This window comes from Melanerpes formicivorus, unplaced genomic scaffold, assembly GCF_026170545.1.
Source record: "Melanerpes formicivorus ecotype bairdi unplaced genomic scaffold, bMelFor1.0.p_v2 SCAF_10, whole genome shotgun sequence".
NCBI lineage: Eukaryota > Metazoa > Chordata > Aves > Piciformes > Picidae > Melanerpes > Melanerpes formicivorus.
The window spans coordinates 544,224-562,108 of record NW_027142362.1 but is presented as its reverse complement, the minus strand read 5'-3'; the positions used below and the strand labels follow the sequence as shown (position 1 = coordinate 562,108).

The 17,885-nt window shown below is 48.7% G+C and overlaps 1 long non-coding RNA gene across 1 annotated transcript; it reads left to right on the top strand.

Annotated features, from left to right (window-relative positions):
• Nucleotides 1–5,449: 5,449 nt before the first annotated feature.
• LOC137444040 (uncharacterized) lies at nucleotides 5,450–17,071 on the top strand. Its single transcript, XR_010988051.1, has 3 exons — nucleotides 5,450–5,538; nucleotides 12,181–12,299; nucleotides 16,483–17,071. It is a non-coding gene; the product is annotated as an uncharacterized lncRNA (long non-coding RNA).
• Nucleotides 17,072–17,885: the final 814 nt, after the last annotated feature.

The following is a 17,885-nucleotide window of genomic DNA, read 5'->3' as shown; positions in this document are numbered from 1 at the left end:
GGGTTTGGAGCAGAGCAGGGACCTCCACAGCACACAGCAGCACTGAGCACACAGGGGGCTTACATCCACAAATCCTCCCAAACCCCACTTCGTGCTCAGTGGGACTTTCTCAGGGCAGGGCAGGTTTGGGCCCGTGAAGGGATGGAAGGAAAACACTGGAGCAGCAGCGGAGGGCCAGGAGGGAATGACTGCATGTTTATTTTTAGGCAAAATGTAATCACTCTCTGGATTTTGCTGAGTCAGTGGAGCTGCAGATTCCAACCTTGCAGGAGTCAGGGTTCTTCTGCACCCTGCTGAGAGCAGCAGGCCAGAGGGCGAAGCTGAAGGCTCCCTCTTCGCTGACATCACTGTACACAGAAGAACCCAGCCCAGGAGCCCCATCCCCTGAAGCACTCACACAGGCACGGGCTGCTGTGGTAGCAGGGTTGCCTCTTGCAAAAAGTGCCATGGACTCCAAGAGTCAGGATTTATCTTTTCACTTTGTCCTCAAAATGTCAAAAGCGGAGCATGAAGAGAAGGCATGAGAAATAGCTCTTGTCTGCCGTGCAGCTGAGAGGCTCTGCAGCAATCTGAGCTATTAGATTTAGGAAGCATCTGCTGTGAAGTTTCTTCCTGCCCCCAAACCTGTCAAGTTCCAATATTAATTTTAATGACCTCATTTTATAACTAATGGAAAGAAAAACAATAAATTCAATAGAAATGAGATTAGAAATGGGAGGGGAATGAATTACAAATGCAAAAGTCTGTAGTTATTCCAAGGAAGATAAATCTCCTGTTAAGTGGTCTCCAGTGGAACAGTGTCTCACTAAGAACAAAACAAAACAAACTTGGTTTTGTTGATAAATAAAAGTGTGAGGCAAAGGCAGGGAGTGTTTGCTAACAAGAGTTGGTTGTCATAGTATCCTGGGGCTGACCATACCTGGGTTTTGTTCTTGGCCTCACCACTGTGTCTCTGCAGTAAAACATTTCACAGCCTGTGCTGGAGCTGCAGCACAGTCTGAAAATTCCAGCTCCGGGGAGCAAATGTACAAATGACATCAGTAAGGGTATCACTGCCAGGCTTCTACCTCAATAGGATCATGAAGTCTGGAGTGTATAATGAAGGTGCAAATTACTCTTGTTTCAGCAGCCCACACACAATTTCCTTCAGACTGTTGTGGGAAAGGCTGTTGCTGGGAGAGTTTTTAATCTGGGGCTGGATCTTGTGTGGCAATGAACCTCTCATATGTCTCCCGGAGCAGCCACGATGCCAGTCATGGCTTGAAAAGCCTGGCTTTTTCTCCCCCTTCTCTTATGTACAGTGGGTCAGATTTTCTCTGTGAGCAGCAGGCAGATGAAGAGGTGTTTGCTCTGCAGAACTCTCCCCAAGGCCCTTCTCCATCTGGTGTCTGAGCTACAGCAAGGAAGAAGGACATCAAGGACTGGCAAGAGGGACTGAACTGCAAGCACCACCAACTCAGCAGCATGGCAACACCACCACCTTTGCTCTCACCTAATCAAAACCAGGTTTGCCTTCTCCATCCTGCACCTCGATGAGTGGGAGGGAAACACTGGCAGGAGCCACAATGGAATGGGGTGAGGTATCCCTCGAAAGAATGTACATCCAGGAGCTGGCACGGGCCAAGCCAGGGTATGCAGAGCTGCACAAAGCAGCGCCGCAGTCACAGCTACATGGGGTAGAGCCGGACCCTCCTTGCTGGGGAGCTAATGATTCCCTTCAGGATTGCATCATTAGATTCAAACTGAGTCATTATGAGGTGATATGGGACAAGAAGTCAGAATTTATTACCGAGGAAGCAATGTTGAAGCTGTTGCATGAGCCTTTTCCTGGGGTAGGCTCTCAGAGACACAGTCAGCACCTCGCTCCTGGTACAATGAGCAGCTCTTACCTTGGTGGCAGGAGCTGAGGTCCCTGCCCCACATGGACTGGCAGGATTCTCCTCTTATACCACCCCAGCTGCTTTCTGCCTGCCTCCCACCATCTGCTCTGCCCAAAACAACCATTACAACAATAAACAAACCACAGGCCTAGCAGAGACATTGCACCCATACAATTCTAGGCCAAAGCTTCACCCTCGGACAGCAGCTATGGCATCCTGTCCTCTGGTGGTCTAGCTGCTCCCAGCCCTGTTGCTTTGCCAGATGTGGTGTTTGCCCACCCTGCTCAGTCTGCTGCTACTGGTGCTTCTGCCAGCTCAGCACAGCCTTGTCCGGCTGGTCTCTTCTGCCATCAGGAAAAGCACTCTTGGCAGGCATGGCAGAGGGACAGGAAAGGGTTTACCTGCAAAATGCCAGCCCTTTGCAGCTAGTTCAGTACTACTCCTGGGAACCCAGCAAAACTGATTGGCTGGTATCATCAGCACTTGGGCTATACCTCATTCTGCAAGGCCACCCCTGAGCCGAAGGAGGATTTCTACCCCAAAGATGCAAAATGTTGGCTTCAAAGCGTTTGGTGAGGACAGCAACACCCTTGATGACAGCAGAGAAGGCAGTGTGAAGAACGGCTGAAGATCTGAGTCTGGCAAGAGAGAAGGAGCTTGGGGAACAATGCCAGGCATGACTGTATGTTGGCACGAAGATTGATGCTGACACACCAAGCTGATCATCAGAAGCAGAGATCAATTATTCAGGAAGTTCCTCAGAGAGGTTATGGATACCCCATCCCTGGAGGTGTTCAAGGCCAGGCTGGATGGGGCTTTGTGCAACCTGGGCTAATGGGAGGTGTTCCTGCCCACGGCAGAGGCGCTGGAACTGGATGATCCTTAGGGTCCCTTCCAACCCAAGCCATCCTATGGGTCTATGAAGTTTAACACCTACTAGGAGCACATATTAACATCAGTTTGCTGATTCAGAAAGCAAAGCCATGGGGACAGGTGGGGGGCGAGTGGATACTCACCCATTCCTTGCCTCTGCAGAAAGGTTTTGTGAGACCCAGATGCCACCACTGAAGATGAGCAGGGGTCTTTGTTAATATGTTTCTAAAGATGCAAGACCTATGAAGGCTTTGTAAAAGGTTTGCCTAGAGAAGGAAAGAAATAATTCAGAAAATAACTGAATAATGGAGAAAATCTTCAGGATTCAAATCTGGTGAAGACATTGAAGCCCCAGTGAGGCAAGTGAGTCAGTGGGTAGTGAAGACAAGGGAGCAGAGACTCACTGAGCTTCTCCTGTAAGTCATTGCCTAGGGTGCTGCACACCATGGCTGCTCCAAGAGGTGATGGATGATCCCAGGCAAGGCCTTCACCATCTCAGCATGACTCACCAGGAATGAGGAGATGAAATGTAAAGGAATAGAGCACGGTGCATGGTGAAGAAGAGGCTTTCAAATAGGCTTTGCATGTCCTTACAGCTGCACATGCCCATGATACCACAGCCACACTGCACAGGTGACAAACCCACCAGAGTCTGGGGCACAGAGCTGGCCATCCAGCCTCTGCCCAGCGACTGCAGGCTCAGGACTGACTGTACTAGTGACCCTTTGAAGCTAGTGTCCCAAAATCAGGTCACCCTTGTGAATTTGAGGTTGCACTTCCAAGGGTGGGGTTTGTTCCCAAACTCTTGTAAAAACCCAGCGGCTCCCAGTAGGGTCTGTTCGTGTGAGGGAGTTTGGGTGTAAAGAGTTTCCTTTGTTTCCTCAGCAAACGTCTGCGGCCCCCCAGCCTCGTTCTGTCCTGGGTGATGCTTAAACTGTCAGTAATCAGAAGGCTGCTGTCACAGGCTGCTCAATGGGGTTGACAGATTATATCTCTGAAGTCTCTTTATTGGACCTTGTTCCCAGAAAAGCTTGCAAATTGCTCTGATCTTACCAGACAAAGGCGTTGCTCACTCTGCGAGTCCTGGGATATCCTACACAATAAGGCAGGAATTGGTGAGAATTACCTGAGATAAAATATCCCTTACAACATCAAAGTTCCTGATCTCCTAGCTGTCAGCCGCAGGTATGTGAAAGTCCTGACAGGCTGAAGATAGAAGGAAGAGATAAAGCAAAAGGGAAGGGGGGAGAGAAACAGAGAAATTCTCTGAATGAAACGTTATATCATTGGGTTGGGCACAAAGAGTTCAGGGCCGTGGGTCTGTATGGCCAGCTGGGCTGTGAGCAAGGCACGGGGATGGGGTGTCCACAACTTACCTGGGCAGCCTGTTCCAGTGTCTCACCACTCTTACTGTCTAATCACCCTGTCTAATCTCCAGTCTAAATCTACCTTCCTCGAGCTTCAATCCATTCCCTCTCATCCTAACACAACGTGAATCCTTATACCTGAACCGGCTACGAAAGACCCAGCAGAAGAACAAGTGCATCAAATCTTCTAAGGACCAAACAGAAGGTATTATTTACTAAAGTTAATAACAACCTCAAAAATAATTAGGTAATTTTGTAGCAGGTCACCTGAGCTGTCCCTGGCACTTGACTTGGATAAATGGCTTCATCTTGCTTCTAGCACTCCTCTTCTCTTGGCTGGTGTAAGCACCTCTCCAGGTGTGTTCCTACAAATGATCCCAGAAGAGGGCAAAGGAAGGGGGAGGGGAATATAAGCTCTTCTTAAATCAGACTAACAGCACATCTGCACTGCAAACTGAACTCTGGTGGAGGTCTGCTACATCCTGTTCCTACCTAGAGAATGGCTTTTCACCCAAAGATGCTGTGCTCTAAGCCAAGTTTATCTGGCCACTGTGGAAGCTGGACATGTGCTGGACTTTTGCTTGGGCAGACAACACAGCATCCTGGTGCAGCTGGGACAGCATCTCAGGCCAGCCATGGGCTACCTACAGGCCCTTAGCAGTTTGAAGTCATTGAGGGCAGCTGAGCTGAGCTGGCCACAGGTGTATCCCAGACCTGCTCAGTATAAAGGGAGAAGTTTGTTGGGGTGGGGGCTTCCTGCTTGAGCTTCTGCTCTTGCTTGGGCTCTTTCTGATGCTGTTCTTTTTCCTTCTGACCCTGCTCCTCCTCTTCTTGTCCTCCTCTTGAGGACTGCCTTCCTGTTTGCCTTGACTGCTGTGCATTTGCTGGGCTGAGTATAATTGTGTGTGCTCTGTATTGGCATGGGGATCAATTTAGCTGGTTTATTAAATCTGGTTTCGTTCCAGGCCCCAGGTCTTCTTTTCCTAGTCCCTCTTCTTGCCTGGGGAGGGGTTGTCAAGTGATAAAGCAGCTGCTATAGTTTAGCTCTAGCTATGGGCTAAATGTAGATGCACATGATTTTAAGGCAAGCCTAAATCATTGTATCATCTCCCTCCTCACCTGCCTCTTTCCTTCCAATATATCTTTGATATCTCTCTTTGAGACTTTCATGGAGAGGCTCCATTTACTAAAGTGCAAAGAACCAAGTAGCCTGTGCCCTTGGAAGCACTGCTGCCACGCAGCACTGGCGACAGCAGCAGCACAGAGACGCTTTGCAGGCTGTGATTCCCCAGGGTGGCCTCTGATTCCTGAACCCAAATGCTGGTCTATGAAGTCCAAGGCTGAATATCCACGGAAGGATTTCTGGTTGTTTAACCAAACCTGGCCTTCTGAAGGGCTTTCGTCTTGCAGCACTCCAGGTAAGTCAAACCTTTGCTTTGAGAGGGATAGCTGTAAGCAGCCAGAGCGTGGTGTGTCCTGGTTTGTCTGGAGGGCTGTGAGTTTCCATTTTAATTGCTTCCCGTATGACATATTTCGTTAGGTCCCAGCCTCCTGCCAATTGATCTTCTCCTGACTGCATTTGTTTCCTGCTGTGCATGTAATTATGACCATGAAAGTCCATCAGCAAAAGTGCAATCAATTTGAAAGACTAATGAATCTCACGCTTTCCCTTTCTCCTCCCTCCAAAATTAGAAAGCCCACTCTGTAGTTTCCAGCACACATCTATCATTACATAGTCCTGGGTCTCAGGTAAATTAGCAACCTGATTCTTTTCCCTGCTGTCACTTAGAAGAAAAGGGCTTCTTATTTGCCATCCAAGGAAAAGTACAGTAAACCTAGAGCTAGATAAAAGGGAAGTAATCAAATATATTTAACTGTACTCAGCCAAATCCCATTATTTGTATAGATGTTAGCTGGAGTGTCTGAAGAATTAAGAGAGGCCTGTCTTTCTCTGTTTTCCTTGGTGGAAAAAGCACCATTTGTGAGCTGGAGTTCTTATTGCTGAAAATGAGCAGGTCAGCTTTAAACACACATGTGTGTATGAATTGCCATGCTGAGCTTGGCAGATATTGCACACAGAAGTTGCATGACCTTGCTCTTCCACTAAGCCTTTGGGGTGGACACTGCGTCCTGAGTTTTTTCATGGGCAGAAAATGCCTCCTGGGATTGTTCTTTCCATTTGTCCCTGAAGAAAGTGGGAAAAATAATTTTAAATAACACCTACATATCAGAGGGCATCACCCTGCTGTTTTGGGGAGGAACAGCTTGTGGCATATAAGGACAGTGTAGGGGCAGACCTAGCAGCCACTGTAAAGGAACATGCTGGCAGTATCTCCTGAAGGCAATAACTATGGTGAGGGCTCTAGGAGAACGCAGAAAGCCTCTGGCTGGTCCTAGGACCATATGTTTGGGAAATATATGGAAAACATCACTGTGATGCTTCTACAAGGGGTGGTCCTTGCCTTGGCAGTTGGCAGTGTGAAGAGTGTGCCACCTCTAGATGGCTGTGCTGGATAGGCACTTGCAGAACCTTCCTCTGCAGAAGTCCCTGTGCCAAAGCACACAGTGTATGCAGATCAAGACCAATCTAATGATGAAGTTTAGCAAAGCCACCTCCTTACCCTCATCCACAGGACCAAGTTATCTTTCAAGGCAAGTTGTGTTGTAAAACCATTTGATTGAGATACTCTGATGCAAGCACTGAAACTCAGGCCTACAGGCTGAGGGAAAGTCTCCTCTGGACTGTGCTCGTGCTGGCACACAGCTTTTCTCAGCTGGGTTTTGTGCTCAGAAGACTCTGCCTTGTGTGCTAACCAACTGTGGCTCTGCAGGAAGCCCTGTGTCTTCAGAATGATGGGTGTCTTCAGTTCACCCTGATGGAAGGGGGCATAACCAGATAAGACCCATTCTGATCCCTGACTCCAGTCTCACTTTGCTCAGATGGAACATTACAGCTCCATGTTCTTTCACTACTTTAGAGTGAAGGAGGGAGACAAATCCCCGCAATGGGTTTTCACATGCCTGAGTCAAATTACCCTCCCTTCTGCAGGGCTTCTTCTGAAATAACAGATCTTACTGTAACCAAATATTGCCATCCAGGAAAGCCATTTTGCAACCAGCAAGGAGGCTTCTTCCTTCTCAGCAGCCACTGAAAAGCCCCTTTGTTCTCAGGCTGAACACCTGGAGAGTGTTATCAGCAGTGGCCTCTCCAGGCCAGAGTGCTGAGAAGCTGCGACAAGACCCAGTGGCATTGGCAGCAGCACCTGGCAGCTGCTGGTACCCATAAACCATCCCTTCTGGGCCACTGTGTGAGCAACTTTAGGTTGTCCCCCTCTTCCATGGGGACCAGGGAAACTAGCCCAGCCTGCATTTTCATTCTTTTCCCCTCCTGAAGTGAACATCCTCACTCCAAATGTTTTTTAGACAACCTTGAGGACATGACACCTCTGTAGAGAGCAGAGAACAAGCCTTGGCAGTCACCACGCTTTTCTGGTGAGACTGGTACCGTGAGTGGTGAAGGGCTGACAAAATATTTCAATTCTTTCATTGCATTTTACATGATCAAAATGCAATCTTCAGAAGGGGAGGAAAGCTGGAGAGTCAGAACACAGGAGCTGTCAGGTGTAGATCTGCCATGGGGCAACCTGGAGAGTTGCCTACAGCAGCTGAGTCCGTGCTGGATCTGCGAGGACATTACCAGTGGCCACAGTGGAAATTTTATTTGTATCTACAGCTTATGAGTGATTTAGTAGGTCCAGGCCTACAGGCCTGTCTCTGCTCATTGATTTTCCACTGAAGTCACAGGCTGGACAGTCTATATCACTCAAAGAAAGAAGTGATGTTATTTTTCCTTCCCTGATAATCCAGATCAAATGCTGACCCCTGCAAGGGAGCTGGACATTGGGGGGTTTCAGCAATCCCTCATGGCAGGATGCACAGCTCTGCAAAATATTGGATGTGGAGTGGCTCTGCCAAATAGCAAGAACAAATCGCATGATGTGAGAAGGGCCAGAGTGCAGCTGAAGCTTCCCCCTCTGCCGTGGCAGCTCAGCACTGGTGTCATGAGCACCTCCACACGCAATGGCAGCGCCTCTGTTTCCTTTGGGCTGTAGCAGTGAAAGATCAAACATTTCAAAGGGCTCAGATGAGACCTCTGAGTGCCAGCACCCAAGCCCTGTGAGATTCAGCTAAAATGACAAAAGGTCCCTGCAGAGGGACCTCGACCGACTGGACAGATGGGCAGAGGCCAATGGGATGGCATTCAACAAGTCCAAGTGCCGAGTGCTGCACTTTGGCTACGGCAACCCCATGCAGAGCTACAGGCTGGGGTCAGAGTGGCTGAGAGCTCCCAAACAGAGAGGGACCTGGGGGTGCTGGTCGACAGCCACCTGAATATGAGCCAGCAGTGTGCCCAGGTGGCCAAGAGGGCCAATGGCATCCTGGCCTGCATTAGGAATAGTGTGGCCAGGAGGAGCAGGGAGGTCATTGTGCCCCTGTACTCTGCATTGGTTAGGCCACACCTTGAGTCCTGTGTCCAGTTCTGGGCCCCTCAGTTTGAGAAGGACATCGAAACACTTGAAGGTGTCCAGAGAATGGCAACAAGGCTGGGGAGAGGCCTTGAGCACAGCCCTATGAGGAGAGGCTGAGGGAGCTGGGGTTGTTTAGCCTGGAGAAGAGGAGGCTCAGGGGTGACTTCATTGCCCTCTACAACTACCTGAGGGGTGGTTGTAGCTGGGAGGGGGTTGGTCTCTTCTCCCAGGCAACCAGCACCAGAACAAGAGGACACAGTCTCAAGCTGTGCCAGGGGAGGTTTAGACTCGAGGTGAGGAGGAATGTGCTGCCCAGGGAGGTGGTGGAGTCACCATCCCTGGAGGTGTTCAAGAGGGGATTGGACGTGGCACTTGGTGCCATGGTCTAGTCATGGGGTCTGTGTTGATAGGTTGGACTCAATGATCCTCGAGGTCCTTTCCAACCTAAGTTATACTGTGATACTGTAATATCCTGCAAAAGCTTTACCTGAGACAAACCACCATTTCTGAATTCACGTTCAGGCAGTTTGTAGTGCAAAGGACACTTTTTAAACCTTGGTCTCTCTCCAGGCACCAGTACCAGCTCTCCCATGGCTTTACGTTTGCATCTCTCTAACACACCTTCCTTTCTTCCTAGCAAAGGGAAAAATTCCAGGTTTGTTCCTTTCAACTTTGTTCATGGTAGCACTCTTGACAGAAGGATTTAGTGTCTATTTAGTGCCTTTGCAAGGAAAAGGGAGAAAGTTCTCGGTTACATAAAAGTTTGTATCAAAATTCAAGAATCCGGATTAATTGTAGGAGCCTTGCCTTGTATCATTCAGTTGCTTTGAATAGCTTTAAAGATTAAGCAGATCCAAGGCCTAACAGAACCAGAGCCAGTAAGACAATAGCTGAGACTTCCCTTTGAAACAAAATATACAGGTGGCTTCTGTGAGTTTCTGTGTCTATCTGCCTGGCTTTTTTATTTTTATGTGGGATCCAATATCACAGAACCTGGCAGTAGAAATCATATAGCAATTTGTGAAAGCTTGTTACTGTTCTAGATATCATATAGTCTGTTCCACACCAGCAAAGACAAAACCAATGCCTTTGCTCCTCGAGTTTTCATTCAGAGGATAATGATCTCTGGTAACAAAATATTTGGCAGTAGCATTATTTAAAATGCACAGAGGAAATGTGTGTCCCTAATTCAAGGGACTGTGGTCACACAGTCTCTATTCACTTGGTATTTACCTATGAATGCCAGAGGCTAACCTGCAAAAAGCCCAAGAGCAGAGTTATGTTTATCATGCTCCATCCTTAACCCATCCCGTTGTAAGGGGCGGGGGAGGGGGGGGGGGGTGAGGAGGTGCGAAAAAAGTAATCATTGAATTTCTTTGTGACCAGAGAGCTTATAAACTGTGTGTTATACCTGTCAGGCTGTAACAGCTCCTTCGGTAAATAACTAATTAAGTGGTTGGGGTGTTGGGTTTTTTCCCTTTGCCACATACTTTTGTGTTTTAAAATCCCTTTGCATTAAACAACTTCTCGAGTTTTCTGAATTTCTCACAAGCACAGAAGAGGGGAGGGGAGAGGGGGAAAGGGCGGGGGTGGGGGGGGAAGAAAAAGGTAAAGGTGAGAATTCGGTCGTGGGAACAGGAGTCAGAGGCAGGGATTTGCAAAGGCTAAAGGCAAATGCTCCCCGAAATATCCATCTAAACCATCAAAACCTGCAGTCACAACTTGCCTGGGACCCTTGGTTATCTAGAAAGGGAAAAACTAACCCAGCCCGAGGCAGGTGTCCACGTTTGGGGATGGGGAGGGAGCGACCCTCGAAACCCAAAAGCCCTTCAAACGCTGCGAAGCAGGGGGCTGGTGATGGCTGGTAGGGAAAGTGACGGGTTTGCTTTGAATTGTGCAAGGCTGGGACTTTTGACGACCCTGGCTCGGCATCCCGCCGCCTTCAGGTCCCCGTGGTCGCTTGGCACCGCCAAACCCCGTTTTAACCCCGCGGGAGGCTCGAAACGATGTCAGCTGCTCGCCTGGCCCTGTTCGGTGATGCCGCGAAGGTCCCCGGGGTGGGCAGAAACTTCCCCGGGTGCGTGGGAGAGGAGCCGAGCGTCCATTCCATCCCGATTCACTCTTTCGGGAGGGATGCTCGGCTGCGGCGGGGACCGTGGGGAAGGGAGAAAACCGCGGATCTCTGGCCCAGAATGCGCTAAGCCGGTCGTTCGGGGAAATCTACCTGCTCCAGGGAAGCGCCTCGCTGTGAGCCGCGGGGACGGTCCCAGAGGCCATCCCCCCAGCATCGCTGCTCCTCCGGGCACCCCGGGACCCCTCTCCCTTCACCCTCTCGGCCGAGTGAAATTAATCGTTTATTTTTAATCAGGGATAAGGGGCTGAGCTGGAAGGGACTAAGCCCCTCGCCTTGCTCTCCCGGGGTCAGCCCCGTATCCCGGCTCTTGCCCCGGCCGCACCGGCCCCAGGGATGCGAGGATGGAGCCCGGCCAGGGCAGCTCCTCCCATGAGCCCCGCGATCTCTCCTTCTCCCTCGTTAGAAAAGTGTTAGAAATTGCTGAAGTGCGAAATGAGCCTGCGAAATCTCGTTGTCCTCATTAAACTCTGACAAGGAAGGGTGACAAGAAGCAGCGGAGGGGAAACAATGCGGGCAGTGTTGGGGAGAGCCCCGCGCCGGGGGCAGCCTTTGTGCCCGACGACAAAAGCTCTTGTTTGCATGAGTTAAAGTCCATTAAACCGCGGCAGCCCCAGGTGCAAACGCCAGCCCCGGAGAGGCCGCGGCACCTTCCGCGCCCGCTGAGGGCGGCGGCGGCGGCGGCAGCACCGCGGCTCAGGCCCCAAACGCCACTACTGGTGGCGCTCCCGTGGCTGCGAACGGCCTTGGCGGGGTGGCCACGCTAAGGCTGGCTTATCATAAACAGGCATACAATGCCAAGCGTGCAACCTGGGAGAGTTTGGCTCTATGAGCTTGTGTACACCCCGGATTCATCTGTGCTCCCAGCCTGGCCAAGGTTCCGCTGCAGGAGGGTAGGACACAATGTTATCCATTGTGCTGCTCATTCTCTTACCAGAGGGAACAGGGATAGAACCCTACAGCTCAGGGTTGTGGGTGAGGACCTGGTGTAAAAGGCCCCAGAGAACATGAGCCATGATTTGGTTTGATCTGCTGAGGCTTGACAAGGTATGTCAGGATGTTGTGAAGCCAGCAAATCCTCACAGAGACTTCCCCCAAAGTTAGGAGAAGTTTCCTAACCATTGGTTTAAACAGCAGAATTTTGCACCACAAAGTGCAAAAGCCTTGCATAGGTCAAAGCCTACAAAAACTACCTCACAGCAGTGTTAATGGCTCATATGACTGGCATAGCACTTTGTCCAAGAAAAAGTATTTCCAGGTTCTGTTGCAACAAGCCCACATCACTTTATCCCCAGTGGGTCTGCCTGGGATCTTCCCCACGGCTAGTTTAGAATGTGCTGTTAATAACAATTCTTTACAGTTGATAGAGCTGGGAGACTTGCCTTTTATTTTGCAATTAGACATAAAGGCGGTGATCTGGCCAACACTGCGCACTGGGAGCATGCACACAGCTCTGCTGAACTCATCTGGGACTGCTCATCTGCTTAACATGAAGCCTGTGCAAGCCTGCAGGATCAAGGTCTGTGTCTGTATCTTCTTCATGGCTGTTTATTTACCTGCTCTGTTCTGTGCTCTCAGGCTTTGTGACTGTGCCCTGCAAAAGTATTTTTCTGGGAGGACCAAAGTGGCTGGAGTCAGCTGGGCACAGCTCAGAAGGAGCATTATGAAAGCCAAATGCTGCTTCTTGTAAACAAAACCTGTTTGCAGGAGCTTGGTTTGGGAAGACATGATGGCACCAGGCACAGGGCATTGCAGAGCATTCTGCAGCACGAGCTGCTGGGTACTGAGGTGTTAATGCAGGATCGGTGGGCATTGGGCCCAGAACAGATGTGATGATGAGTGAGAGCAAAGAGACAGGGAGCAAAGAACAGCAGCAGAAAGCACTTTTTAGGCTCCTCAGCTCCTGACTAGGCAAACATCGCTTCCAAAACCTGGGCAGCAGCCCCAAATGCCTCTTATCAAGGGAAAGTAGGAAGCAACCTGATCTGTGGAGCAAACAAACATACTTGTTTTTTCGTTGGCCAGTCCTGTCAAACAATAGGTGTTTGTAGGCAAATAATCCCCAGGTCTGCGTGGTGAGATCAGTGCAGGGAGTGGTTCCCACCGGCTCCACTCTGCCAGACATACTGAATGGTTGGTAGTGAAACAGGTCCTTGAGCCTCTTCACAGCACAGACACTATCTTAGTAGGTTATCGTGCGCTTGCTCCTGTTCCTGCTCCCACTCTCCTCACTTTCCAATACAAGGCCTGGCAGGGAGACATGAAGAGAGCAGGAACTAGAAGTTGTTTCAATATAAAAGCTTCCAAAAGTTCAGCTGTTTGTTATTTCCTTGCCACTGACCTTCCAAATTGACTTTCAGAGCAGAGCAAATGAATAGGAAGGCCAGTCCTTGTGCACAGTTTTGATTTAGTACCTGTGAGATGCACAAAGAAAATTAATTTGATGAAGGATTTTGCTTCATGAAGTAATTAGTGCAGAATATAAAAAGGCTGTGTTTTTTCTTGAGCCACCATGAGATCATGTTTAGGATCACAAATGCTGACTCAAATAGTATCTGTGTAGCTTCTCCTCACCTTTACTGACTGATTGGTGGAGAGGAATGGGCAAAGAAAGTGTTCTTCAGCCCCAGATGTGCCAAAATGGAAGTTTTAACCTATAGGGCTATAGAAATAACAGGAGAGTGGCGAGTTCTGAGGCTGCTTCGAACTCCAAGATACATCCAATGCCTGCAGCTTTCCCCTGCTAATATTCAGCACAACTCAAGTAAGGTTGGATTAACTTTAAAACAACCTCACGTGGTACCAACAATTTCCAAAGGCTCTGCAGGGCAGATGGATGTTTTTTTAAACAAAGGCATCTCTCTGGATTCCAATCCTTTTAAATGACATGTGGGTGCACTGATACACTGAACAGAACCTGCCTTGGTGGGAAAAGGCAGAGCTTTTCATGAATGTTGTGACATTTGCATTTGTCTTTCACAGCTGAAGGCAGCAGTGCAGTTATCACCGCTTCTCCTACTTGCTTTATGTGGCAGCTTATCAGGTTGGGTTTCAACAAATTCAGCCAAAACCTGTGTAACAGCCAAACTTCTAAGCATCAGAATAATTACCATGAGATGGTTACTTAATTGTTTAGACAGGTAAAAGAGCCTTTGTTACTAAATAGCTTTTCCCAACGGCAGGGATGTTTCAGTTTCTGAGGATGTTTCTCTATCTTTGTATTCTCTGTCTGGAATACCAAAGCCAGCCTGGTAAGAGGGAATGAGGTTGAAGGAGCTCACTAGAACCCATTTGTTCCTGGGGTGGATCTTGGGGTGTTTGGAAATCCAAACCAATGCCAAACCTGCTGGCAAAGCAGTGTCTCACTCTTTTCAAGTGGCCAGCCCATATCGATTGAACAATCCACTGCTGCTACCAGGGAGCCTGTAAAACGTCACTCTGTGGTTCCAAACAATCCATCCTGCTGCTAACCCATACTGTGCTGAATTTGAACAAGAGTGATGATATTCATGGGTTTGAAGCTTGCTCAGAGGAAACTAACTCAACCCATAGGAAACTACCCACAGTAAACAAAGCTGCAAGAAGATGAAGTTTTCAAAATCTAACCCCAAAGAACCAGAAACTTCCCACACTGGAGGCCCTGGGGAGCAGTGCTCAGCTGGCTGCATGTTTTGCCTTATCTGGGTGTTGAGGTGGGAAATCCTAGATCCCTTGCACAACCATGCCACAGCTGAGCTCAGTGAGAGCTGAGCTCTGAGTGTATTCAGACTGTAGCTGACTCACATTTGGAATTCCAAATGCTGGAGACCCTTTTTTAATTCATCACTGCCTGCCTCCTTTCCTCACTGATAGCACAGGGTCAGCATCCTCCCAAAATGATTGGGAAAGGAAAATGCTGCCTGTGAAAGACTCAGACACTGCTGTCATGAGCAGTGTGGAAAAAACCCACGGAAATGAATAATTTTGTGCCCAAAGCACAGGCTGAATAACAGGCAGTAAAAAGCCCCGTTGCTGCACATGAAACAAGGGGAGAATAAATCATGAGGGGAACCACTCTCTCAGGAGCAGTAAAGTGCAGAGTGAGGGGGATGCTTGTAGGAAAAGGGGATGGATAATTCAATTACAGCCCATCAGGATGAGCAAAACCAGGCAAATTTGGATTGCTCCTCGCTGGTGGATGCTGGAGCATACAGTAGCCTCTTGGGGTGTATTGTTTCACACATGCTTGTACATTTGTGTGTGTTTGTGCTTGGGGGTATATGTAAAATAAGCAGAAAAGGCTTTGGCTCTGTGCCATGTTGGCTACACAGCTATGGGACTTCTGGCCAGCTTGAAGCATAGACTGAGTCTAGATCCAAAGCAGCACTGAAATATCAACTGATCAATTCTAAACAGCTGTGCCATTGCTGACTGGGCAAACCACTGTCCTGTAGTAGACACTGCTGTGTTCTCATTGCTGTCTTCATGAGGGAAAACTTCTCTGATGTAAGTGTCACAGAAAACTGGAACAGGCTGACCAGAGAGGTTGTGGAGTCTCCTTCTCTAGAGACTTTCAAGATCCATCTGGATGCATTCCTGGGTTATCTGCCCGAGGTGATCTTGCTTTGTCAGGGGGGGTTGGACTTGATGATCTCCATAGGTCCCTTCCAACCCCTACCACTCTATGATTGCCTCCATGGGGCAGGATAACAAAGTGGTCTAAACCCATCATACTCCCAGGTGATGTGGAGATAGCTTCACCAATCCTCTAGATACAACCCCCCTGCACTCCTGGTGTGGAGCCAGGACAATACAATACTTGTATACAGGGGCAAAGTGTATTTGGAGGTGGAGTTACCACCAGCAATAGTCCCTTCAGTATGGTTAAACAAGGTGGGTAAGCCTGAGAAGTTAATTCCTGCAGAGAGCCTTGGAGACAGCTACATCATAGCCTGAACACATCCTGTGACTGCACTTGGCACAGACAGAGTAGCACTGAAAAGCATGGCCAGGTCTGAAGTGTGGCAGAGTTCAGTCTAGAAACTCCCTGTGAGTGAGGGCTCTGCAGAGCAGCACGGCACCAGAGAAGCCACAGCTACCACAGTTGGTGCAGCAGGTTGGGGACATACATCATAGACATCTCTGCAAACTGCTGCAAGAGTGGAACACAGCAGGGTGATTCAGTAGCAATGTGGCCTTTCATTAATAGAGCTTTCCCTCTTGCACCTGTTCCTGGCACAATTATCAGCTGCTACAAACTCAGGTACCCTCCATTTGTCCAGGGTTTCTCTCAGAGTGGTGGCACAGCCCTCCTGGAGCATGTGAAAGAGTAGGAAATGTCTCACTGGCTCTGCTGCTGCTTTTAGGGCATCTCCTGCTGAGCTCACTATTGAGCAGTCTGGGGGAGCCAGTATTTCCACCTCTGTGGATCTGATACCAACACCAGCCACAGAGGACAGATCTCCTGAGGCTGGTGGAGTTGTTCCTGTTTATGGCAAGACTGAGTTTGCCCAACAAGGGTCCAGGCAGTGTCCACAAAACTCTGACAGTGGAACATTTTGTTACTGCTGTGATATGACATGGAGAAATCCTGCATACAGCAATGTGTGTTAAAGTCAAGGTCATTCCACATGAGACAACCTGCTGGGGTGACTCTTCAGACACCGCTTGTCCTGGAACTTCTTATTCATCCTTCTCTTTCATATTTTTGTCCTCTCTTGCAGGAGTGCTTTCCACTTCAGCTGAGTGTTTGTGTGGGCAGAATACAGACAAATGGATACATTCAATCGGTACTGTCTCACCTCTGTAACGATTTCCTCCTCTCTCCTTGATACTTGAACTATCAAATGATTGCTTGCAGTGTTGTGATGCATTATGGTAAACCCAGAAATGGTAAATTATCAGAGGCCCAAAAATTTCTGTTGCCAGACCATGCAACTGGCACTGACATGGAGCAGTGGCCATGAGGAAACACACAATTGTCTTTCACCTCAGACTTTAACTTGTGCATCCCATCAGTCACCTTGTAGTTTCATTGGTGACATCCAAGGATAGCTTGGATCTACACTCCTCTTCATTGGGACTGGGAATATGTTGGGATTTGCTTAAAGGATTCTTCTAGCTTTGATGCTTTTGTAGCTTGTAGGAAATAGCAACTGGACAGTTAAAAATGGACAACTTGGAAATAAACCTTTCTGCTGTTGTAATGTCTCCCTTTATTTTCTGAGGATGCTTACTTGATTCTGCCATGAATACAAGGATATACCCACAAATTATAACTGAAGCATGTTCCAGTCTGGGAATTTGAGCTTGCAACTGCTGTGCAGGATGAGTCCTTGAGTACTGACAGTTCAATAGAAACCAGGTCAGTGATTTGTCTAGTATGTAGATAGTGTGTGTGGGGAAAATCTTCCTTTGTGTCATTGGCAGCTCTCAGGAGCCAAGCACCGTCAGAGTTTTCACCTGGACAGTGTACCTCCAAGAATGTCCTGCAAGCTGCGGGAAGTGGAGTTGAATTCATCAGTAAGTAGTCCTCTCCCTTCTGAATCAGCACAAACTCCTATGCTGCTATGATATCAGAGGCTATGTGCCTTTGGAAGCATTCTAACAGCAAAGTGCTGACTATTGCTGGGGATTACAGATTTTGTGAAACATTTTGTAAGATGACTTCTGGCATCTTGCCACTTGTTATATGGACAATATGTTGTATTATCTTCCCTGTGGGGGTGTAAGGGTGCTTCTAAGTGTCCTGGCCCACAGCCTGCAAAGACTTACACATATTTTATTCAGAATGAAGTTAGGCAATACGTAATGAACTTGTTCAGGCGCAAAGCCTAGATCTGTCACTTTAGACGTGTTCCATATCCTTTAGGACTTCTTGAAAGACAGCATCTTTCTCGATGTTCTGAGTATGCTACCATGGGTGTACTGTGCTGGAGGTGGACCATGTGGAACACAAGCATAATGGTTATAATTGTACGAAGTTTCTGCTGAACCTTGCTGGGAGCCCGGAGCCTGCAGCCTGGACGTGAGCCTCACGGGGCGCCCTGAAGGGAGTCCCAAGAAGATCTCCGAGGAAAGCCCTCCTGGGAGCTCTGAGTGGAGCCCAAAGTCCCGTGGGGAGCTC